Raw genomic sequence first — 25,644 nt, forward strand, 5'->3', positions numbered from 1 at the left:
ACAAGATTACTTCAAGAAATCAACATTTTCCAAAAACCCACAGGTGATACCAACAACATGGTACAGTGAGACTTGACCCTGCTTGGAATAGTTTTGTAGACTGGAAAAACTCCCTTATTAGACTCAACAATAGTTGAGATCCTTCATCAAAACCTCTAAAGCCAGCTATGAAGGCATAATTGTGGAAGACACTAAAAACAACCACAAAGCCTTCTATAGTTATAGCAAAAATCTCCATGGCAATACCCAGGTTTGCTCTGAGTTACTGCACAATGGTACCTCCTATACTGAGCCATCAGATATTGCCAACATACTGGCCGACAGATTGAGAGGCAACTTTACCCCCATCTTCCCCTCTAAAGGACCAATCACAATACCGGATTTTTCCCAGCCCCCCACCTGGTTATTGTTGTGTTCTTAAACACCACTGTCTTTCTAGTTGCCTGCCTCTAATGTTAATTTGACCATATATTTCATTTCCTCTCTGCTTTTTACTGGCTGGTGTGAGTAAGCACAAAATTATAATTTTGTGAAATTACTCCCTTTCAACTATTTAAATTTATTAGCAATCCTACTGTATTCCATAGTACCAGAATACAAAAGTGACCACCCCTTTCAATCTATCTTGCTGCTTTAAAAATAGTGGCTCTCCACTAAAACTTAACTTTTTAGACAGGTAAAACTTAAGTTACCTACTCTCACATCTAATTCCTCTAGTGCACACTGCAGTGTTTAGGATAAACCATTTTTTTCATCTTACCTTTAAGCATCTATTGCAAGACCACCAGTTATTGCAGAGTCTGCATTCTGCCTTTCAGAAGTCATCTTGCGATTAGTGCTTCCGTTTTCTCCTGGTGAGAGAAGGAGTGCAGTTACATTATTTCCTGGAGACTGCTGATCACCAGAAAGCTTAATAACTGCTTTATAGGTGACAGCTTGGAATCTGTGCTTATATTCTGATCCTAGTGAGAGTAAGAGCAGCGTGCATTGATTCCTGACTCTTTCTGGTTGGAGAGTGAGTGTCTGTGCTTAACGTACCTGATTGGTCTGGTTGCTATTCAAGGCATCTACCAGAAAAAGTCTACAAGCCTGCTGACCTTTGAATCATCTGGGACAAGAATGTGGATCACCAAACAGATTTGTCTGTGTACTTAATAAAGGATTTTCGAATGGAAACAGACTGCCTGCCTTGCTTGGATTACTTTCGAATACTTAGTAATTCTATACAATTATATATTTTTTATTATTTTTTTGACTTAAGACGAGTTTAAGTTCGCTACCTCTACTACCTTTGTCTGATCTGATTAATATACAGTGATTAACTAGAGATATATGGACTGAAAATCTTCCACACAGAGATGTTTCTTACACTGTTTTTTTTTTGGACCCACTTCACTTGTTTAGTGGGTTGTTTTGAGACTTCAGGGATACCACTGAGATTACTTTTTTTTTTTTTTTTTGTATCTGGAAATGTCTGATCACAGTGAAGACATTACCAGCAATGTATCTTAACAGCACAGTGGAAGAGGGTAGAGAAGGTAGCGGGAAAGTACAGGATGAAGCCTAATATTGTGACTCACATCAAGAGGAAATAGTTACTAACATTGTGAATGGGGGACGAATTGAGTATAACAATGGGTTCAGGAACTTTGACATGTGGTTGCTTTGTCTGTGGTCCTAGCAAGGAAGTAAAGAATCGGGAATTACAGTGCATGGTTGCAGCAAGAGGAATAAATACAGCTACCTGGACAATCAGAGAGGAGTTAGGGAGAACCTTTATGCAGACTATGGGTTCCATCTCAGGAAGACAGGGGCAGTGATGCTGAGAGAGTGACTAAAAAGATATGTGAATATCATTAACCCTTGAAAGTGAAGTAGAAGGGGCGGGGAAAGAAGAAAAGGAACAAGGAAGTGTCTGAAAATAGGAAGTAGAACAAGTAGAATGACAGGGCAGAACTGGGGGAATATGAAAGGAGAATAAGCATGAAAGATGGTCTGAAAGTAAGAAAAATGGGAGAGAAGCAGGAGGAGTAAAGGGAAAAAAAGATCACACTGTCCAATGCCAGCAACCCAGGGAAAATTGGGGGGGGGGGGCAGGCTATTCTGACTCTGACAAGGTGGATACTGCACACATCAGACTATGACAATGGAAAAAAGGAAATGGGATATAGTAGCGTCAGGCTTTTACAGCCTCAAGAATGACAGGCATAGAAAAGGAGGGGCAGTTGTGGGATTATATAAAAAAATGGGACAGCATGCAAGATGATAGAGGAAGAAGACAGAAAAAGAAGCAAAATAAGTACCACAGATGAAATAAAATAGTCGGCTCAATGATAGAATTGCAACGCTGGTTTAAAAGTTAATTATATATTAAAAATATGTGTTTGAATTAACTATTAAACCAGCTTTGGAACTCTATCATTGAGCCAGAGATTTTCCTTCATCTGTGGTACTTATTTTGCTTGGTTTTGGAGTTGTTGGTGTCTGAGTTATGTTCCAGTGTTATTTTTGGTTATTTAAGACAAAATAAGAACACCAGACTGTAGCAAAGTACGGTGAAAGCTAGTAGACTTACATTGTCCATCATCCTATGGACACAACTGTAGAAAAGGATAGTGAATAGATTCAGGAGACCAGGCCAGAAAGATATGGTGCTAGTGGAAGATCTTAATCTCTCACTTGCCCAAATGGTCAGTAACTACATCCTGGGTAGTCATGAAAAAAATCCTCAAAGAAGCTCTGGATTAGAAAGAATTTGCTCGGCTGCTGCACAAAATCACTAAGCAAAGTAATATTCTATATGCAGTCCTTACTACGCTGGGTGAAGTTCATAGTGCAAAGGTGAGATCTCCATTGGCCAAAAGTGATCAGAGCTTCAGTATAGATCAGATTTTTAAGATGGCTGCACACCGATCAATAGATTGATTTGAGGTCTCCTACTGTGAAAATAGAAATGGAGAAAACAGGGCCACTGAAACTGGCGAAAATTAGGTCACTGGCTAGTAATTACACTGCCTGAATACCAGCAAACAAGAAGAAACTGGAAAAACATGAGAAAATATCAAGCAGAAAAGGAAAACAGAAAAATTATGACTGTTTAAAAAAAAAGCAGTTCAAGTCTCAGCTCTGGTACAGGGCATGGCTTCCAGTAATTTAGAGGAAAAATAAAATAAAAAGCACTTAAAGGAAATTAAAAGAAATGAAACTCTAAGGGAATATTTCAACTCAAATAACAAAAGGCTGGAATAAATAGAAGACGTACTAACTAGCTATACAGATGAACCAATAAAACTGCAAAAATCAGAGGATGAAATAAAGAAAACCGGTAGAGCATGAGGTTCTCAAGAAGAGCTGTTTAAAAACAGTAGAGTTAGAAGGCACAGTGTGCAGAGAAAACCTGAGATTTTGTGTTGTACCAGAGAAACTGAAAAGAACAGACTGTATTACTTTTATGGAAGTACAAATAAAAAACTGGACTGGTGTTCCACTGCAAGATTTTTAACTTTAAGAGCACATTGCATCTATGTTCCAAACCTGGCCATGAGAAAGCAGCCAAGATCTATATTAGTAAAGATGCAATCATGCAAGCAGAAAGTGTTGATCCTGTCAAAACTGTAACAGAAAGGAAAAGTATTAAAACTGCAGAGTGTTTGTGGAAAATGATTATTCGCTGTACACACAGCAGAACAGAATCAGGGAATGTTGGCAGGCAGGTTTGAGATTCAAGCTGCTGTTTCCAGATATCTTTTTGATGTAGGACAAGCTAAGGGGGAAATAAAAAAAGTGTATCAAACAAAGAGTGAGCCTGCAAGCAGACATGGTCTCTGCTTCTCATCCTTCTGACAAACAAAGTTCAGAGAGACTTTGCTTGTGACACCTTTTCCAAAGGAAAATGCTTGAGAGACAGAAGAAAGCACAGAAACAAACTAGAACAGAAATTGTTGTTAGGAGATAATCAGGAAGAAGACCAACAACACTGAAATAAGTGAATAAATAAGAGACTATAAAGCATCAATCTCAATTCAGAGATAAGAAATAGACATGTGAAATGTGGCTTTGCAAGAAAAAGTGATTTAGAGAGACAGGAATTTTGTTGACTTTGTTAAATGTGTAGAGGAACTGCAAAGCATATACCCCACTCCATGCCATAAATGTGTAAATGTGTAAAAGGACACTGAAGGGAAACAAGTAATAGTATGCAAAACATGTTTATATTTAATATTTGCACAACAATCCATGATGTAAATTGCACATTACATTGTAAAGCAATTTTATATAATGTACAGTCAAGGGTATTTTAAATGTGAGTTGGTGGAGTTGTATGTGGTATATGTTAACATTGTTACAGCAAGCAGGTTCTTTGTTTTAATTGTAATATGTATGTATGTGTGTGTGTGTGTGTGTGTGTGTGTGTGTGTGTGTATATATATATATATATATATATATATATATATATATATATACATATATATATATATATATATATATATATATAGGCTTTGTACTGTAACTAGATAAGAAAGGTTGCTCAGAAGCAAGTTATACTTAGTACAATTATGTTATCTTAAGCTATATGTGTGGGTGGGGTATAAAAGTGTACTGATATATGTAGAATCAAGACATCCATTTCCCATTGCTATATAGTTGGTTGTCATGATTAATGTCCTTGGCTTGACATAGACATTTTGTAAACAAAATGGTTGAAAATAAGATAAAATGATGAAAGGCATGGCAAATGGCAGATTTTTGTCTGCAAAGTTATTAGCGTGTGATTTTTTCCCCTTAGCAAATGTTCTCTGTGGGACACCAGTAGTCTGCAGGTGCAGGCAGTTAGCCAGTGGAAAACTGTATGTTGTATTCTGAGTGAAATTTAAAAATTCTTTCTTGCATCAACAACATTGTTAGCTGTTTTTTATTGTTGGCAGCATTCACTTGGAGACTAGATGTCTGCAAGTGCAAACAATTAATTGTGAGGGTTGCTGAGAGAAATGTAACATTTAAAGGTATAATGGCAAGCAGTTCAATGAAAAACATATAACATTTGAGAATGTGAGAAGTGAATAAAAAGTAGTAGCCTACCACAGCAGTTGTAATACTTTAATGCATTTAATAGAACAGTGCACAATTTAGGCAATTTAAAGGTATCCACTGCACATTTCTAAAGGCTAGAAGTTAATGTTTACTGAAAGCATGCATGCTGTTTTTCACATCTTTGAGGGAAATGGAGATAACAAAAGAGCAGAGAGCAATCAGTGAAAATTGGAAGACAGGGTGTAAGATAAGCTTTATCATGAATAACCTTTATTTAACATTAAGAAATGCTGGTTGTTGTTGTCTTTCGGCTTTTTCCCAGTTAGGGGTCGCCACATCGGAACTCCAGTCCGCTAATGATTGGCAGTAGATTTTCATGAACGCCGAAGTGCCAGCTCGACGTTCAACTTTCAACGAAGGCACGCCCATTTACACATGTCTTTCAAATGACCACCCAACCGCAGGGAGGACATGCAGACTCCACACAGAAGGCACTCCCCGCACCCCAGCTAAGAATCAAACGGGAGAACTTCTTGCTGTGAGTCAACAATGCTACCGCTGCACCACCGCGGAAGTAAGAAATGCTGGTGTGCATTTGTTATAAACTAAAAGTGGATGAAGCTTCTGAAAATGCATTTAGTTGTTCTTTTTGAGTGTTTTCATTGAAGGAAAAAATCTTGAAAAATGTGACATAGGTTCAAATGGAGATGAGAAGAAGCTACTGATTAAAAGACCAGTCTGCCAAACATTAGTGTATGTATGTACGTATGGCAAATGTCAGAACTATATATTTTAAATGTAATTCCAGAGTGTTTACATGGGGCATAGCATCTTGAATTTTTAGTCTACCTCTAGGTACCCCACAATGCACTGTTAGGCTTTAAAATATTACATCATAGCCCCTAAGCTCCTGTCAGTGCATTGACTTTACAAATATTTCCACATATACCCTGCTTTCTTTTAGTCAGTCAGGTTAAATTACCATTTCTTGTTTTTCAATGACTACTTAAAAGACAAACAGGGATAATCACACAGAAAAGTATTCTCAGTGCCTGTTACTTCTTTTTCTTTCTAAAGTTGGCCATGTTTCATACTTTTGTTATGCCTGGGTAGTAGTCCTAAACTCATCTCCCCTCCCCTTAAAACTACCCCTTCATATCTGTCAAAGTGGCAAAGGTAATTTGAGCTGTTTGCTGCTGTGATTGATAGCTCAGTGGGACACTTATTTTTGCTGCACCATAGCCTCTTTCTGTCCTCAAATTTTAATTCTTACTACCTACTAATTGGTAACACATTGTTTGGCAAACCTTCCAACTTAATTTTTCAGGGGATTCAGGAGAAGCAAAATTCTTAAATAATTGTGTCACAAAGACCATAAAAAATAAACCATTTTGTTTTTATATAGCACTGTGATGCACTTAAAATAAGACTTTTGCATCAACATGCATTATTTTCTAAACAGTAATGCAAGTGTAAATTGCCACATTATTGACGTAACAGTAATTATCACTGATTACGTGAGAAGCTATGAGGGACAGGCAAAAGTAGGATTAAAAAATCATGAGCATTCTACAAAATCAGGGACATTTGAGATGTATGGTCTTGAGCAATTTACCTCTTATTGTACTGTTGTCTGTATTTGCTCCCTGTAATCTGCTTCCTGCAACTGGAGGATTTATCCATGTTGCCTGCAATAATTTTCTTAAACCAGTAAACCACTGTTAATGCATCTTTTCAGATTTATTTTTCACACACTGTAATTCAGTATGCAGCCCTCCTTCACTGTTTTATTTATGATTCCAGTCACTTCAGTTTTTAATTCTTCTTTATAAATCCGTCCCACATACTATTTATTGTGTTTATGTAAATATTTTTATTCACTTCCCTTTTTAATTCCAAGATACCAGCATTGGTGTTTCTTAAAGCTCCCTTGTTACTTATTACAATGCAAGTAAAGTTGTTTATTATAAAGACATACGGGTTCATATCCTTGCGTCAGACACAGATGAAAGAGCAAGCAATGATTAGAATGCATTACTTACCCACCTTGAGTGGTTTACAAACTAATGTAAAATATTGTACCATTACACTCTGTTTACTAAAATGCACATATACAGTGTAATCTGAACTGCTTATGTTATTGCTTACATATCTGTCTTTTTTCCATATGAAATGTTTTGAATTTCATCCAGGCTCATCCTGAACTTGGTCAGTGCTGAGTAGTACACTGTCCCAGTAGACCAATTTTGTGTGTGCGCATTATATATATTTTATATAAGGCCTATAATAAATCAAGCTACAGCCACAATTGGAAACACATAATAGATTGCACACAAAATACTAAACAAGGTATCATAAAAGCAGCAAAGTACAGTTGTGTACACTTACCATAAATGTAGATGTTCGAGTGTATTCACTGTTGCAGTCATCACAATTGGGTTATCTGCAGTCGGCCTGATTATCAAAGTCTTGGGTCCTGCTTCGGTTGCTGTCTCATCTTCTGTGACGTCAGGTAGTGAGGGGTATAAAGCATGCAGCCGATGCCATTACATCAGTTTTTCTTGCCCCAGATGTCAGGTGCCCCCCTAATGGGAAGCAATTATATATATATATATATATATATATATATATATATATATATATATATATATATATATATATATATATATATATATATATATATATATATACAATGGTATATCTCCAACAAAAAAGCAAATACACCAAAAAGCTTTTAAGCATAGTAAAGGAGAGTAGAGGTATAGCCAAAAGAAGTCAGGCGGCTGGAGGGAGGGTAACCAGAACTGCAACAGTGAATACACTCGAACATCTACATTTATGGTAAGTGTACACAACTGTACTATGTTCTTCGTGTTTCACTGTTGCAGTCATCACATTTGGGTAGATTCCCAAAGCTAAGGATGGGTGGAGGAATTTAGATAGCATTAGGACCAGCTATAAGGCCCTGCAAGACTACAGTGACAAAGCCAGCTCTGGATTTAGAGAAAATTGGCAAATGGTAATGCTTGGTGAAAGCATGTACAGAACTCCAGGTAGCAGCTTCTAGGATGTCCCTGGTAGGGACACCTCTGAGAAAGGCTGTAGAGGTAGATGCAGCCCTGGTTGAATGGGGTCTAATCCCCTGTGGGATAGGTTTTCCATGGTGCTTATAGCAGAAATGAATGCAATGGCCTATCCATTTAGAAATGGTTTGCTTTGAAATAGCCTTCCACTCTGCCCCTGCAGCAAATGCCACCAGCAGTTGTTTAGATTTCCTTTGAGGTTTAGTCCTGTCCAAGTAAAATCTAAGTTGTCTGTGCACATCTAAGGAGTACAGTATCTGTTCCCCTTTGCTCCATGGATTAGAAAAGAAGGTTGGCAAATAAATGGACTGATTAAGAGCCACACTGGATACCACCTTGGGCATGAAGGAGGGATTGGTCCTGAGGGACACCCTGTCCGCATGAAAGATGATGAAAGGCACCACTGCCATAAGGGCCTGTAATTCAGATACTCTTCTTGCTGAAGTGATTGCTAAAAGGAAGGCTGTTTCCAAGAAAGGAATTTTAACTCTGCAGTTGCAGCTGGCACAAAAGGAAGAAGAGTGAGTTTTTCCAAAACAAAGTTAATGTCCCAGGCTGGAGTTGGGGGTCTCCTGGGTAGTCTTAAGTTTTTGGCCCCTCTGAGGAACTGCTTGAGCAGTGGATAAGAGAAGAGGGGTGGTTCTGTGTTGTAATGAGCTGAAATGGCTGAAGCATGAATTTTGATGGAGGAAAGAGAAAGGCCCTTGTGAAGCATCTCAGTTAACCATTGAAGAATCTGAGGTAAGTTGGGCTTCTGTGCTTATCCCTTGAGTTTGGTTCCAGGCACAGAATCTTTTCTATTTTTCATAATAAGATTTTCTAGTACTAGGCCTCATTGCCTACAAAATGACATCTAGCACTTGTTTACTGAGGGATGGTAATGAAGAGATTAGGTAATTAGCTAGGCTGCCAGGTTCAGGGTTTGAAGCTGAGGGTGCAGAATCAGGCTCTCCTGCTGTGACAGCAGGGTAGGGGTCTGAGGCAGGTGCCATGGAACCAGCAGTGACACACTGCACAAGAGAGGGTACCAGTGTTGGCGTGGCCAGTCTGATGCAATCAGTATCATCCTTGGTTTGACCTGTTTGATCTTTAGTAGTACTTTGGAGAGGAGAGACAGAGGGGGAAGGCATAAACTGATAGATTTTTCCAGCTGAAGGACAGAGCATCCACTTTTCAAGCTTATTTGTGGGGAGTCCTTATGCAGAATTTGTCCACTTTGTAGTCCTGGGGATGGGCAAACAGGTCTATATCTGGGCTGCCCCATCTGTTTATCAACATGTTGAAAGTCTTTGGTTCCAGTTTCCACTCGTGTGGGTCCATGAGATTTCTGCTTATATCGTCTGCCAATGTGTTTAGTTTTCCTGGCAGGAATTGAGCCTGTAAATGTACTTGGTAGCTCAAGGCTGTGTTCCACAGAGCCATGGCTAGTCTGCAAAGGGGGTAAGAATGGGTACCTCTCTGCTTGTTTATGTACCACATAACAGTGGTGCTGTCCGTCTTTACCATTAATTGTCCTGGAAGAATGTGGTCCTTGAAGGCTGTCAGAGCATTCTGTACAGCTAACATTTCTTTTTGATTGATATGCAGGTGCATTTGATGGGTTTCATTTGCCCTGAATGCACTTTCCTGCCAGGTGAGCCCCCCATGCATAGTCTGATGCATCTGTTGTTAGGGTTTGGGCGGTAGGGGGTAGAGTGAATGGTAGTCCCTTGTTTTGGTGGCAGGTCTCTGCCCACCAAAGGAACTCTAACCGTAGGCAAGGTATGATAGGAATCATTGCTTCTAGATCCTGAAAATGTTGACACCATAATCTTTTTAGATACCATTGTAGTTTCCTCATAAGCAGTCTTGCATATGGAATTAGTAGAATGCAGGAGGCTATGAACCCCAAGGCTTGCAGTATTTGCCTTGCAGACAGCAGGGTCTTTGTGGCCATTAGTTTGAAGTAAGTTGTCAAATTAATTTGTTTCTCTGGCGTGAGGAAGGCCATCTAGGAAGTTGTGTTCAAGCTTGTTCCCAAAAAATATAATTTGTTGACAGGGTACCAGATGTGATTTATTTTCATTTATGGTGTACCCCAGACAAGTTAGCACCTTTTTTTACAAATGCCAGATGATTCAAAAGTATGTCCTGGCTTTCTGCCTGAATTAGACAATCGTCCAGGTATGGGTATATTTGAAAATTTCTTTGCCTGCAAAATGCAATGACTGGAGCTAGGCACTTTGTTTAATACCCTGGGCACAGTAGATAAGCCAAAGAGCAGTGCAGAGAACTGATAGTGCGTGTAACCTGCTTTGAAGCATAGGTATCTTCTGCAAGATTACCTGATCGGGATGTGCAAGTAGGCTTCCTTTAAATCCAGTGTTGCCAACCAGGCATCTTTTCCTAGCATAGGAAGCAACTGGTGAAGAGTTAGCATCTTGAATCACCACAAAGATGTTTAAGATAGAAAGCCCAGGATAGGATGCCATGAATTGTCTTTTCTGGGTACCAGGAAAATTCTTGAGTAGAAACCTTGTCCCTTTTCCTCTTCTGGTAAAGTTTGAATAGCGTTTATGCTTAAGAGAGAGAGTACTTGCCTTTGAGCCTCTGCCCACTGATTTGGGGGTAGATCTGGCCAACCTTTTGGAGTTGGTAACGTATGGAAGTGAAATCTGTATCCTTGGGAAACTATATTTAAAACCCATTTGTCCTGGGTTATGAGTTCCCAGTTTTTGGCCTGCAGAGCTATATTTTCCCCTAAAGGAGCAGTCAGATGAAAGGTGCTTGGAAGTTTTAAAGTTAAGTCATTGAGACAGCTTACCATAGGGGGAAGTCTTACTACTCCCTGATTTGGAAGTGGGAGCCCCCACTGCTTAGTCCTGTGTGCACCCTGGATCTGAAGCCTGTTGGTTCTGGGTTTGGACTGAGAAGGCCTGAAAGAGGCAGGAAATGGCCAATTCTTAGAGGGCCAATGCCTACTAAATCTTGGAGGCTGTACTTGTAGGAAATCTTTAACAGTTTGCATAGATTTAGCTTTTTCCTCCATCTTTTTAAGAACTCCTTCTGCTTTGTTGCCAAACAGGCAGTCCTTATTTAAGGGAGCATCCAGCAATTTAGCTTTAACATGATCTGGCAAAGATTGCTCCTTAAGCCAAGCATGCCTTCTAAGTACAGACCCAGTGACAGCAGCCCTGCAAGATGCCCCTAGAGAATCAAAAACACATTGCAAAGTATGTTTTCCAACCTATTCAGCAGAATGCATTAAATCCTGTAAATCCTTAGTTTCAGCACAGTCAGGAATCAACATCATTTTCTGTTTAAGCAATCCAATAATATATTGTTGAAGCTTTAATATATGAAACTGACAGTTTAAGGCCCTAATGGCCAAAGTTGCAGGAGTGTATACCTTCTTACCCCATCTATCCAGCGCCCTGGACTCTCTATCAGAAGGGGTAGGATTTTTGGCAGTAGTAGCCTTAATGCCCTTGGGTCCCTGTGAAATGGTCTCAGGATCTGCAATAGGATTTTTAAAAAGGAACTTGTGAGAGTCAGGAACCCTGTAATATCTATTAGGTTTTCTGGGAGCAGGAGGTAAAGAGTCAGGGCCAAGCTAGATTCCGAAAAGGCATCATGAACAATGTCTAGTACAGGAGGGATAGCTAAAGGCCTGTGTTGAGGCAGGAGAAATAAATCCCTAAGTCTCTTTTTAGAACCAGCATAATCCTGGTTTTCCCAGCGAAAATGCTCCCTAAGTGTATGCAAGGTTTCACCAAAAGAGAAATCCTCTGGGGAGGAAACAGAGGGAAAAGAGTCCTCTGCATCAAAATCCTCAAAGGCAGATAAGGGTAAATCCTGGTCACCAGAGGAAACAGAAATTTCAGAATCCTGGTCAGAAGTATCATAAGCAAATTCAGTCCTAGGTCTCTTAGAAGGGGAGGGTTGTCTTGCCCTGATTAAAGTAATAAAGTCTTCAGCCATTCTGATCATTTTTTTTTTTAGGCATAGAGGCCTGACCATGTGGTCTGGGCATCAGCTTTCTAGGCATGGATCGAGTTTTAAGCCTTGAAAAAGAAGATGGCATTGGTTTAATATGCAAGTCAGTAGGCCCGAATACACCCTCAGAAGCCAGTGCCTGCACAGCGGCTCCAGACCCATCCAAGGTAGAGACATGCACAGTTGAAGCATCTCGCGTCATACCGGACTCCGAATGGGTCTCAGTAAAGGCCTGCAAATCTGAAGTAGTGTGTATCAGGGGCTGCGAAAGCGCCTCACTGAGTACCGGCGTACTAGCGACTGGCTTAGGAGAAGCGTTGTCGGCAGCTTTGGACCTAGGCAGACTGTCCCTGTCTTTATCTTTGTGCTTTTTCGGAATGTCGGAAGTCGGATGGCTTACTGAAGACATATCTAGATAACTGAACCGAGTACCAAAATATTTAGAAGCATAAATATACCGATGCCGGATAGTTTATTGCTTAAATACGGCACAAAACCGACAGCAAGGTATGTCGTGGTCAGGGCCTAGGTAAGGAATACAGTGCAAATGAAAATCTTTATGAGGTATTTACTTTCCACAAGAAATATAATTATTGACTTTTACTGACATTGGTTTAGAGCAAGAAAAAGTTTTCCAACGGGATACTTAGCTTTAGTTGAAGACTTCGGTTCTGAAACTAGAAAGCAAAATGTTCAGGAGTCGGCTGACCGGCACTTGTGAAGTACTTCTGCTTCGGGCACCACATGGCAAGAAAGACTGATGTAATGGTGTCAGCTGCAAGCTTTATACCGCTGACTACCTGATGTCATGGAAGATGAGAGAGCTACCGACAAAGGACCGAAGACTTTGATAATCAGGCCGACTGAGGGCTACTGCAAGCAGATAACCCAAATGTGATGACTGCAACACTGAAACAGGAAGAACATCACAGTTACCTCAGTATTTCATTATTACAGTGAAATATAATCTACAAAATAGAACTAGACCAATAACAAAAACCTGCAACAGGCACTAGTTTATGCAAATGCTACAACAGTGGTTCAGTCTATCAACCAACCAAGTAAATGATTATAGAAAGTGATTAATACACTATTCCCCGGATTCACTAATCTTCCGTGCAGGACTAGCATAGTCTTGCACGGAAGCGCCCATGTAGGAGGAGGAAGGCAGCGCGCCATGCATATTAATGAAGGCGCGCTGCCTGACCTCCCAGGCATACATGGAGCGTGTACTAGTGCAGGGGGCGTGTCTGAGAGCAGAGCTCTCAGAATAAACACGCCCCTGCAATGTAAAACAGCAGAAAGTGGAAATAAATGAGCGAGACCACTCATAGGTGTCCGCATATCCCCACCAACAGTCCCCCATGTGTACAACAGCAACAGGACATAAAAATCAAAAGAAGAAACACCTTTATTTTTTTAAAAATCCAAGTACAGCTAACCAAAGGTGCGCGGGTGTGCCCATTGCTTAGCTACAGTTAAAGCAGCTTAAAAGGCTGAAGAGGATAACAAGGAAGATATATGCAAATGAAGTGTAGTGGGCAGAGCATTCGCCTAATAAGCAGGCATCCCCGGTTCGAATCCCACTGCAGCACAGTCTACTTTACATGGCAAAGCATGGTATAACCAATATTTTTATGGCAAAACCCACTAAATAACATATATTTATGAACTGGAGTACAGCCGGAAATGCACATGTGAAGAGTCAGTGTCATAATGAATAAGGCAGTAGTAATGAGGTGTAAGCACAGATAAGTAGTAGTAAGCATATGTAAGCACTAGTAAACATGTTTAAGTGCATTTGTGTGGGGATAAGCACTGCCTACACAGATGAAGCAAAGTAGAACCTAAATGAGTGTAAGAAACTATAACCTGAAATAAGCAGTGCTTACCACTGCGCAAACCCGCTTACAAGTGCTTTAAAGTGCCTTAATCACTCTGTATCCAACGGGCCTTTGTCTGCCCAGCAACAAAATAAACAACCATGCAGGTCTCGAACCCAGGACCCTATATACCATAGTCCCAGTAGCTATCCACCAAGCCATCACAGAAGTACGGAAGAATGAGGTAGTACTAAACATGTCCTCACCATAGTATAACCAAACAGAACCTGTGAAAGGCATCAGTATACAGTCATATGTGCCATAACCGACTACATAACATAAGTATGTGAACTAGAGTACAGCAGTAAGCCCAGAAGTGAGGTGTACTTGTAATAGAGTGTTGAAGTCCCCAATAAAACACAAGGACCCCACAGAGTGTACGTACACATAAATCAGGGATACTAGGCATGCATATAAGGTGTAATGAATAATAACACAAATGCCAGAAAGGCATTATAATGAATGTCTACTGTAGGCAACACCAAGCATTGCACAGGCCAGCTTAGGAGGTGTGAGCAATGTGTAGCCCAGCTAATTCTTTGCGTCGAGTGATATACCCCTTTAAACAATGGCAACTTTAGGTAAGCAGGTTTGCCCATAGCTTAGCCTTTTCAAAACTGGCCAATCAAGGAAAAGTGCGAGAAATCGGCCCTACTTAAACCCAAGAGGTGGGAATACAGCTCATAACTGGTTGTAGCTTCCCCTTGCAGGCACCATGGCAATAACGGGAGAAGGAGTACACTTCCAGGTGCAGTGCTGGTCCATCCAGGGGTCCAAAGTCATGGCTAGACTCCTAGTTAAAGACCATGCACAGAGACTGCTGAAGGGCCAGTACCAGGGCTCCATATAAGGTGGAGGCCTGGGACCATCTTGCCTGCGACCTCACCAGTGCCACTGGCATACCCCAAACTGGTGAGCAGGTCAGGCACCACTATGCCGACATGAAGCGTCAGAAGAGGGACCTCTTGGAGGAGTGGCTTCAAGAGGCAAGAGCATCAGGTGATGTCCCTGCCATGTGTTAGTATCAGTCCACTACCTGTTTAATAATTGTCAGGTCAGGTATATCATGGATAGGTATGGCTAACTATTCATCTTATGTCCCTCACAGCTGCAATGGAGTGGGCCGTGAACCAGGAGGCCCACATCTGCCACCTGGCATGGTTGCGACGCGAGGCAGGTTATTAATACTCATGTTTTTACTGTCATAGGAAATAAAAGTAGTAGTAAAGTAATTGCTAGTATAAAACCTGTATTGTTCAAGACAAGTACTGCATACACTAGAGAATATGGCAGGAACAGTCTCATATTGTTAGTACGGCAATAAAAGTGTAATACCCTGACAAAGCAGGTCTAACTGCTGGACTGCATGTGTATATTTTGGTATCAAATGGTAATGCAGATTTGCAATCATGTAATAGTACTGTAGTATTAAGCACTGTTACCCACACCATTCACCATAACGTGAATGTGTGGTAATGCCTGTATATGACAGGTGTAATCCCGAGAGGCCATTTAGTACAACTGAGAGACACATAGACAGTAAACAGGGGAAATGCAGACAACAAAACCCGAATAGCACATGCAGCTGAGATGTAAACTGTTGTTTTATTAGCACACACAGCCACGGTTTGAATCTTGACAGTGGTAGTAGTCTGCATACAGAATTATACACCACAACTGTACAGATATGTCCAGACTATCTATTAAAGTGGCCCATATCTAATGCCTATCAACCTGTCCCCCTGGGAAATCAGTGGGATGATCCTAGATGTATAGGCAGCAAACAGGAAATACAACTGACTGACACACATCTATGACAACAAACCTGGCACACTAGCAACTACCCAATACCTTATGTGACTAAGAAGCCACATATGTCCCATTTACACCCCAACCTGTTAAGCTGTGGTCAGAGTCTGTACAGTAACAGAGTGAGATGTATGTGCATAATACTAATGTGTAATCTGGAACCTTGTGTGGCAACAGTCAGGTAGTGCTAACAAACATTGCTCCCACAGGTACGTTGGATATGAACACTGTGCTGTGAAATACAGACCAATATAACCTGTACAGGTACTGTCCACTCTGGTATTGTAGGGGATTTTGAGTGTTGCAGTTTCTCTGAATAATAAAGTATCACTGGTCACTGTCGCCCACACTGTGCTACATAATATAACTGTAGGAAAGCATGTATATGTGTGTCAGGTCACTAAAGGTGGAAGACGGCAATATTCTAGATATGTCTACGCATACCAGCTTGTGGTCAACACATGGCCAGAGTCTGTGCAGAAAGAGTTGGATAGCATAGTGCAAAACATCAACCCGGAATCCGGCCGTATGTGTACAAACAGTCAGTGTTAACAAACATTCCCTCCACAGGTATACCAGGTAAGAGGTGTATACTGCAGGTAAAATTGATTCATGTGTAATGATGTTGACAGCCATATCAGTGTCCAATATAGGTGTATAGGGTGGTGTAGTAAGACTTGTAAGGTTCAGATAACAGCACTGACTAGGAAAGTAATGTGTGGTACAGGAATATACTACTTGTTAATTGACATCTTTGTCTTCCCCCACCTTATCTCCAACAATAATCAACATACCCACCCCAACTGGTATGTATTGACCCTGATAATGGCCAATCATTCTAATGGTTCCCATGCATGTGCCATAATGAATTATTCCAACATTCTTGGCATGGTGCCATCAATGCACCTGCATACTGTTCTTATTACCACTGTGGTCTCATATATGCATGTGTTCTGTTTGCTATGCAACTGTTCTGTATCTAGTGTCTAGGTTAATGGGAATATCGATGCATGCTGTTACACCTAACCCTCGAATTTGTTGACTATTACTAACCCATATATGATGTTGAAATCTAAACACTACAGCACATTTGGGAAGGCCGGTCCCAGCGGACCCACCTGTCCCACCTCAGCTGGCCGAGGCACCGGGCACCAACATGTCTGGAGCCCAACCCCGCACCTCCCTGTCCGTTGGCCCTGCATCACCTTCAGGTGAAACCACCTCAGGGGATGGGACTCATCCCACCTGGGAGTGGGTGCGGACAGGCACCTGTCACCCGTCGCCAGGTTGGGGTCATGGTGCGTAGAGAGATCAATGGCCAGGTCAGTGATCTTCTATGCCAGTTTGAGGGCCGCATGTCGCGATTAGAGAGTCAGGCTGGCTCTGCGGCTCAGCCCCCAGCACAGCCACCTTCGGGGCTGTGAAGGTGCAGTGGTGACTACCCATGGGTGGGGACCTCAGTACTACTGTTACCACTAGGGGGCTTGTGGGCTTCCGATATCCCAACACCCCTCCCCATCAAGGTGTTTACTCCCCACATCTCATATACCGTCCCTGTATGCATCTTATGTGTCTTGTCTGTTAACCTACCCAACCTACCTCCCCAAATATACCTACTACCCCTCCTCGACATCCCACTCCCACCTGAAAAAAAAGGCAATCTGTTCCCACAAAATAATCTCTCCGCATACATAGCTGTCCATTTCACACACGTGTCCACTGGACATATGTAATCTGGTCTAATTGGCATCACAACAAATTGTTGTTGTCATCACCCCTCTCCCAGGGGTTTGAGTTTCCAAACCTACTTCCAAATTCAGTGTATATGCACAGCTGTTGCTGTAGAAGAAATGGGCAACTATGGACCATCCCTACATCCTTCCTGCACATCCCTAGCTATTTTCCCTACTGTCTTTCCCTCTTTGTGCCTCTTTTTCACCACTTTCCTATCAACCTTTTTTCTTTTCTTTTAAAGAAATTAGAGCAGGGATAAGCGTGAGTAAGCAGTTTTAAGCAGCAGTAAGCGGGTTTAAGCCTGTTCGCACAGGGGTAAGCCCTGCCCACACAGGTTAAGCAATGTAGAAGCTAACTGAGTATAAGAAACTGTAACCGGAAGTTAGCAATGCTTACCTCCATGCAAACCCACTAACAACTGCTTTAAAGTGCCTTAATCACTTTGTATCCAATGGCCCGTGTTCTGCTCAGCAACAAAATAAACAGCCTCTGCAAGGCTAGAACCCAGGACACAGCAAACCATAGGCAAAGTGATTTACCACTAAGCCATACCACATACAAATAAATCCGATATTTTCAGAAACATATCATCCAGTCCAGTCATGCAACAGTACAGAGAATGTATACCAACATCTAGATGTGTGTAAATATATTACTATCTAAACAGATACTACATAGCTATACATGTATATATTTATATATATATATATATATATATATTTCTAAAACTATATACATAACATATTAATATATATGAACATATATACATGCAAATGCCTACATCGATATACATAGCAAGTTATATATGTGTACGCAGGTATATATCTATGTAGGTATATATGGACATAGGTATATATTATGTAATCATATATATATATATATATATATATATATATATATATATATATATATATATATATATATATATATATATATATATATATATATATATATATATATATATAGGTATATATGGCCCTACATCTGTAGATAGCAATGGCAGATTAACAAAAACACATATGTCCACATGCACCATTAATGGGGTTGAGAGGCCCCACACACTATATGTTTTGTACGAATAGGCATCCCACCGCCACAGCCAAACACGTCCACCCTGCAATACACTACCAAGTGTTGCAGATCCCATAACCAGGACCTGACACAACATGGACACAAGATGTTAACAGTACTACATCCCACCTGTATGATGTCAGGCTGGTATTGGTAACATATCATGCAGTACAGTCTGCCTCCCATAGGAAATGTAAAATGTGGAAGCCATCAACATCTCCAGGATACAGATACACAGACACAGATATGCAGATACATACATACATATATATATATATACATATATATATATATATATATATATATATATATATATATATATATGTGACTACACATACACACACAGATATATGTGCAGTAAGATACATATGTAGAAGGTGCACATATGCCTACAGTTAACAACTGGACACTGTATGAGCCACCCATACAAATTACAATCATTGCCTACAACACCCACAGAGAGGTCACAGGGAAAACACCATACACAGGTTTGCAGAAATGGAATACCTTTAATTGTGTACCATTACATTTCTATATGCCATGTCATATAGCTGTTCAGATACTGACTTCCATATAAACAGAGTAATGCAACTGTGAAACAGTTATACTAATACAGTAGTCTGGAAAGGTTCACAGCTGTTGCTGTCCAGGCCAAGCCCTTCAAATTGTACAATAGTGAGGACAGACTGAGCCACAGGATACCAAACAATCATCAGTATGTAATGCAGGTGTATAGTTCAGCAGCCTCTATCTACACTCTGTACAAAATCACTAGGTGGTAAAAACTTCATGTGACCAAATGGGTTGTAACTGTTACATAACAAGGCATAACTGATGCCATCACATGCACACTGACAAAGAGAACAGTCTGTATGGCAGGAGGCAGTAGGCTTGCATTAACCCAATTTATGTAAGCAATGTAAATATAGGTGAAGTATATGGTACTGTACATCCAGATACCTTAAGGCAGCTCATCCCTGATACTCCACATTTTTTAACAGTCTAGGTCATTTATGGTGCTTCCACCCAGACTCAGTAATACAGGGCCATATACCACTGTTACATACACTGGCTTCTGGAGTGCATAAGAGCACACATGTATTGTGTAGGTGACGACCACACATATATGGCCCCAGCCCCACCGTATGTGTGGGGGATACAACAGCAGTGGACTGATGGCAGCAATGTCAGTGTGATATACTCACAGCCCACTATGGAACAACCCCCGATAGCATGTCATATGTGCAAAGCTTGGTGTGTAGGTGGAGGACAGAGGCTGGAACACAGGCAAAAATGTGGAGAACTGTTGCCATACACTAAGCAAGTTGCTGGTGTTACAGGATAGTATGCAACATTCCCTTAGTCAGGGAATTGAGGTTAGAAACAGAAATTGATGCAGCCATGTACTGATAGCACTCAACACACACACACTGCCAGTGAAATATCTGACACAGGACCTGTGTGGTGGACAGACAACACATGATAGGCACACCTCTTGCCACCAAGAGGATAGGCCCACAGTTGAGAGCTATGCAGACAGACTGCATTCCAAGGTAAAGTAGTATGTACACACACACCTTGTAACACCAGTACTATACAAAGCATAACACCACTCTACTCACACTCTGTCTGTAGTTCCTGAACCACCTACAAATATGTAGCTGCCCTGAGTGTGCCGGTTCTCCTGTAAGAGGTATTGCTACCTGCTGTCTGTAACACTGATGCCCACACAAAGGAAGTATGTCCATCACACAGGCAATGTAAAGGGAGCATGCCCACATGATGTAGAGGGTTATAGTAGGTGGTTGCCATGACAGTGGTGACTGGAAGTACTACACATGTGTAATCATATATATATGGCTATCAGGATAATAATATGTACATATATTTTCACCATATGTCCTGGACATGGAGTGTAGCCTACCTCAGCCTCTAAAGTCCCACAGTCACAGTGCAATTGGATATCAGGTATGTATAGCAGGTATATTAGTAGACTATTCCTACTGTCATTGGGATTGTCTTCACAAACATGGTGTGTGTTGGAGGTCACATCTGCTTATAACATGTGTGCCATTGGCTACTGACAGACATCCTAAGGACATCATAGTAAAGTACCACTGCTAGTACATAATGCCCCTGTGGACTGCAGCAGAGATATTGGCCAATATATGTAGACATTCTGACACACTCTGTACAGTCCAGAGGTGTAGACATAACCCCCTTAGTGCTAAACATGTGTACCATGCCTGACAATATGGATGTAGACAGCCATGTAGATGGGTATAACACAGAACAACAGGAATACATTTGCCACCATAGGTTAGGCATTTACACACCCCTGTCTGGCCTGACACATAATAACCGCTGGTACAGGAGTGCCATGGCTACATACCACCCACTAGATATTGACATATATCTGTACAGCATCCCACTGCTCTGTCTGACAACCATGACTGTTAAGGGAGGCCCGGCAGCAGTAAATCTGGCAAGTATCTGCACATGATATCTCACTGGGTAAGTATACTAAGCTGCTAGGCATGTAACAATGCATTGTACAGGCTACAGGCAGACTGGCTCAACACTGGCCTACATCTCCTATGGGGGAATGCACATGTACCTGCATATATAGCAGGCTCTACAGGCATGTCACAGCACAGGGTAACATACGCCTGTGTGAAAGTGCATAACCACAACCAATGTGAACACAGCCACATATGTTAAGCTAGCATAATATAACAGTATATGGACTATCTGTTCAACACCATCCTCATATGTGCCACTCACAGACTGACCCTACATATACTGGGCTGCTACACAGTTTGGTCTGATGGCTGTCTGTGGTATGGGACATGTGTGTGTATGGCCCTACAAACATGTACGCCAATACAGTAGCATACAGTGGTGCAACACGTAACTTCATATAGGATGGGACCTAGTACAATGACATCTACCACAGTCTCTACACAGGCTAAAGTACATATTAACAATACACACACTGTTGACATTCACCATAAGTACACAGACCTCAGTACTGTACAAATATCCACAGAATGTCCAGGTTATGTCATCAAATATAACCCCTACTGTACATAACATGTGTAGCAGTATCATATATCACTGGCTTATTATCAGATATGATGACACTAATTATGGTGTACAGCACATATGCACCACTTCATGCATGACATATGTACAAAGGTTGACAAAGTTGTGACTGGAAGCACATACACAGGGCCAATAATGGCATGTTGCTGTGATAACCTCATACATTTATTGTTGTAAAAAGGTCTGTTGCAACATATGTCCTGTAAGGGATAGGAAGCCAGTAACTGTCATGGCTTTCACCATCTACAGACTGCAATCCTCACACTACCTTCTGTAGTCAACAGATAGACGCCCCGTTGGTAACACATGAAATCAAAGGCACAACACACTGCCCTGTCTGCAGACGGGGATTCCTCATAAACATGAAACTGACATGGCAGGTAATGAGACATGTATGACAGTCATATCCACACATACACACACACACACACACACACACACACACACACACACACACACACACACACACACACACACACACACACACACACTGTTAAAGCAGCAGTACTCCAAATGCAGTATATCAGCACTTACAGTCTGTAGTCAGGTCAGGCACATCCCCCTTCCTGTGTGTTGCCCTGTTTCCACAGTGCATGCTGTTAGAGGTAAATCCCCAATTCATCTGAGATGCTGTTTGCCAAACAACAGATCTAGTTCCTGCTCACAGTGAATGAAAAGGGCCAACACCAACATGATGTTTCTAGATATTGGAGTGTGTTTCCATTCAATTGGCTATGGGAATGTTACCACAGCTGTTCCACATGCAATCAGCTAGAGGAGGGCTGCAATTCGAGAAGAGGCCATCAGCTGATCATGAGGAACACTTAAAATACACATGCTGCTGCCAAACAAAGCAGGTGTATGTCTCCACATCCACCAGAGAGGGAGTGAGAGAAGCACACAGAGGCAAAGACAAGTCAGGGAGTGGTGGGAGAGTAAAACCTAAGCATGTTTGTGTCACACACCTACCAGCACAGGGTATCAAACCCTTGATGATAATGTAGTGCTATCACAGTTCTATGCAGTTATTGGATGCACCACATGGGTTACCTGTTGTGGAGCCCTCGGAACATATATGTGATGGTGACTGACATCTGCAACAGGGATACGGAAGCTATACGGTAGGTGACGTACACATGCCTGTCTGCATGAACAGGTGCCAGCATCAACACAGCCACACTATCACAGGGATGCACACACATTAACACACTTGGTAGGGCCAGGATTACAACTCATCAGTAGTTGGATTGCCACAATGCATCACTGTGGTTCATAGGTTCATAGGTTCATACTAGGCTATCTGCCCTAGGGCATTTATAAGCCTAGCCAGAGTATGGTTGGCTTTCGCCACCCATTTTAAATTAATTTTGCTATGCCCTTTTTCGAGGTTAGTATACTGTGCCTCTGTCTAACAGTGACACAGAAGTGATACCCGGGGTAAACCTACTATCTCCCATCCACTCATCAAGATTCCTCTTGAAAAGAGTCAATGAGGGACTCTGCCTAACCTGGACTGGGATTTTATTCCAGAGTGAAGGGAGCCTCTGGGTTATGAATCTGTCCCTCCAGCATGATCTATTTATTTCAGTGCTGAGGTTCAAGTCTCTCGAGCGTGTAGCTCGATGGGATTTGGATTTTTTGAGGTGCAGCATGTCCCTTAATTCCGGGTTGGACATGGCCTTATACGCCAGGCACAGGTCACCTCTGAGCAGGCGGTATGCCACTGAGTAGAGCTGGAGTTTCTTTAACCGGCAGCATATGGCATCTGTTTGAGCCCTTTGATCCTCTTGGTGAGGTACTTTGGGGTCTTTCCAGTTGCTGCAGGTGTTTGGTAAGGTACATCCCAAAAGGGCATTGTACTCAATTATGGGCCTGATGAGGGATGAGTAAAGAGGCACGATGACCTCCCTGATCTAGATGTGAATCCCTTCATGATTAGGTGGGCTATATAAAATGTTTTTCTAACCACTTTGGCCATGTGGTTGTCAAATGAGAGATTGCTATCAACTTGGGTCCCCAGGTCCCTAATTACTTCTTCTGTACTTAATGGATTACCACCTATGTGGTAATTTGTGGGCACTTTGTTTTTGTTTTGCCAAAGGGATGACTATACACTTTTTGGCGTTAGCTTGAGGCCATGGCTCTGGCACCAGTTGTCTGTTTCTATGAGGCCCTTTGGAGGATGCTTGTGTCGGCTGGATAGTCGATTATGGCCCAGTTTGCAGTCATCTGCGAACTTGGTCAGCCACAGTCCTTCCGTGTTGGCCTGTACCTCCGAAATATATACCAAACAAGAGAGGTCCCAGGACTGAGCCTTGTGGGACACCACTTGTAACTGGTTTGGAGTCTGACATGGCTCCAGCAATTCTAACCATGTGGGTTCTGTCCTTGAGCCAGTTTGCAACCCATCTAGTGACATAGGGGTTTATGTTTAAGCTGGTGAGCTTATCTATAATGCCCGAGTGGGGTATTGTATCAAGGCTTTGCGAGGTCCAGATAGGCTGTGTGGACCACCTTCCCTTCGTCAATGGCCTTGGTGACTGTTTCAAAGAAGTCAACCAGGTTTAAGAGGCAGGAACTGCCCTTAACAAAGCCAAACTGGGTAGGATCCAGTGTCTGTAGGTCCCCAACATCTTTATTTATGAGGTCCATGATGATCCTTTCCATAGCTTTGCAGACCAAGCTAGTCAGGCTTATGGGGCGATAGTTTCCAGGGTCTGTTGAGGCACCACCTTTGTGGAGAGGGACCACTGTTGCTGTACGCCACTCTTTGGGTACATATCCTGTAGTAAGGCTGAGATTGAACAGTAGTTTTATGTTTGGGTTTAGCTCTTCTTGGAGTTCATGTAGGATGCAGCCTAGGACACCATCTGGTCCCATTGATGCTGTGTTTTTTTGCTTTGGAGAGGGCGGCTCCCACCTGAGCATCTGAGATCCAAGCTGTGCATAAACAGCACACAGCACACAGCCAATGCCAGCCAACACCAATAAAAAGCGGACTTTACGAAAATAAAAAACTCGGCAAGAGACAAAACCTTAACGCCAAGTTTATTAATGCAAAACAGTAATAAAGGCGTTTTCGCTGGAGACACTGCTACAGCTTCAGAGGTATTTTAAAAAAACGCCAAATCAAGCTTTTAAAACCACGTCATTGCGTGCTCCAAACAACGCCATTTAAAAAAACATTCCAGTTTAAAACAAAAACATTCATCATATAAACCATATCCATAGACAAACCCTTTAGGGATAAAAACATTATCTTAAAAGTATTATATAAAAATATATATATATATATAAGTAGAACTTGTTTACTGGCCCTATTCATTAATTTTATATATATATATGTATATTATTAAATACAGGGAATCAATATTGTTTCATTTCATTTTCCTGTCATCAGGTATATCAACAATATATAACTTTATGAACTTTAAAAAGATCCTATAAAAAATTACTTAAGAAAATCAATTTATAAACATTAACCACATTAAATTGACTCCAGTATTTATTGGCTATACAATAATCTTTTACTAAGCTTTTCCCCAGACCTTAATGGATGACAATATGCACTCTATCATAAATGCATTTCATTAAGGCTAACAGCTTATTGAACCACGTAAAAAAGCATAAAAAATGTAAATTAAGCTTGTTACGAGGAAAAAATTTTTTTAGCTAATGTTAACATTTATAACTTCTTAATCTCAATATACAAGCAATATTACAATGCTCGTTCAAACCAGGATAGGAGAAGGCATCTAGCCGCAATTGCCATTCTAATTCCTTGTTTTCTAACATTAATGGTATAGGTCCACCTCTTCCTATGTTTAATACCTGGTCTATTACAGTAAATTCAAAGCTGTGCCCCTGATTTTTTGAAATATGCTTAGCTAATGCATTCTCATTGTTTTGTTTCCTCATAGCATAGACATGTTCGTACACCCTATCCCTTAATC

This window comes from Protopterus annectens, chromosome 4.part0 (assembly GCF_019279795.1).
Source record: "Protopterus annectens isolate FY-2018-M chromosome 4.part0, PAN1.0, whole genome shotgun sequence".
NCBI lineage: Eukaryota > Metazoa > Chordata > Ceratodontiformes > Protopteridae > Protopterus > Protopterus annectens.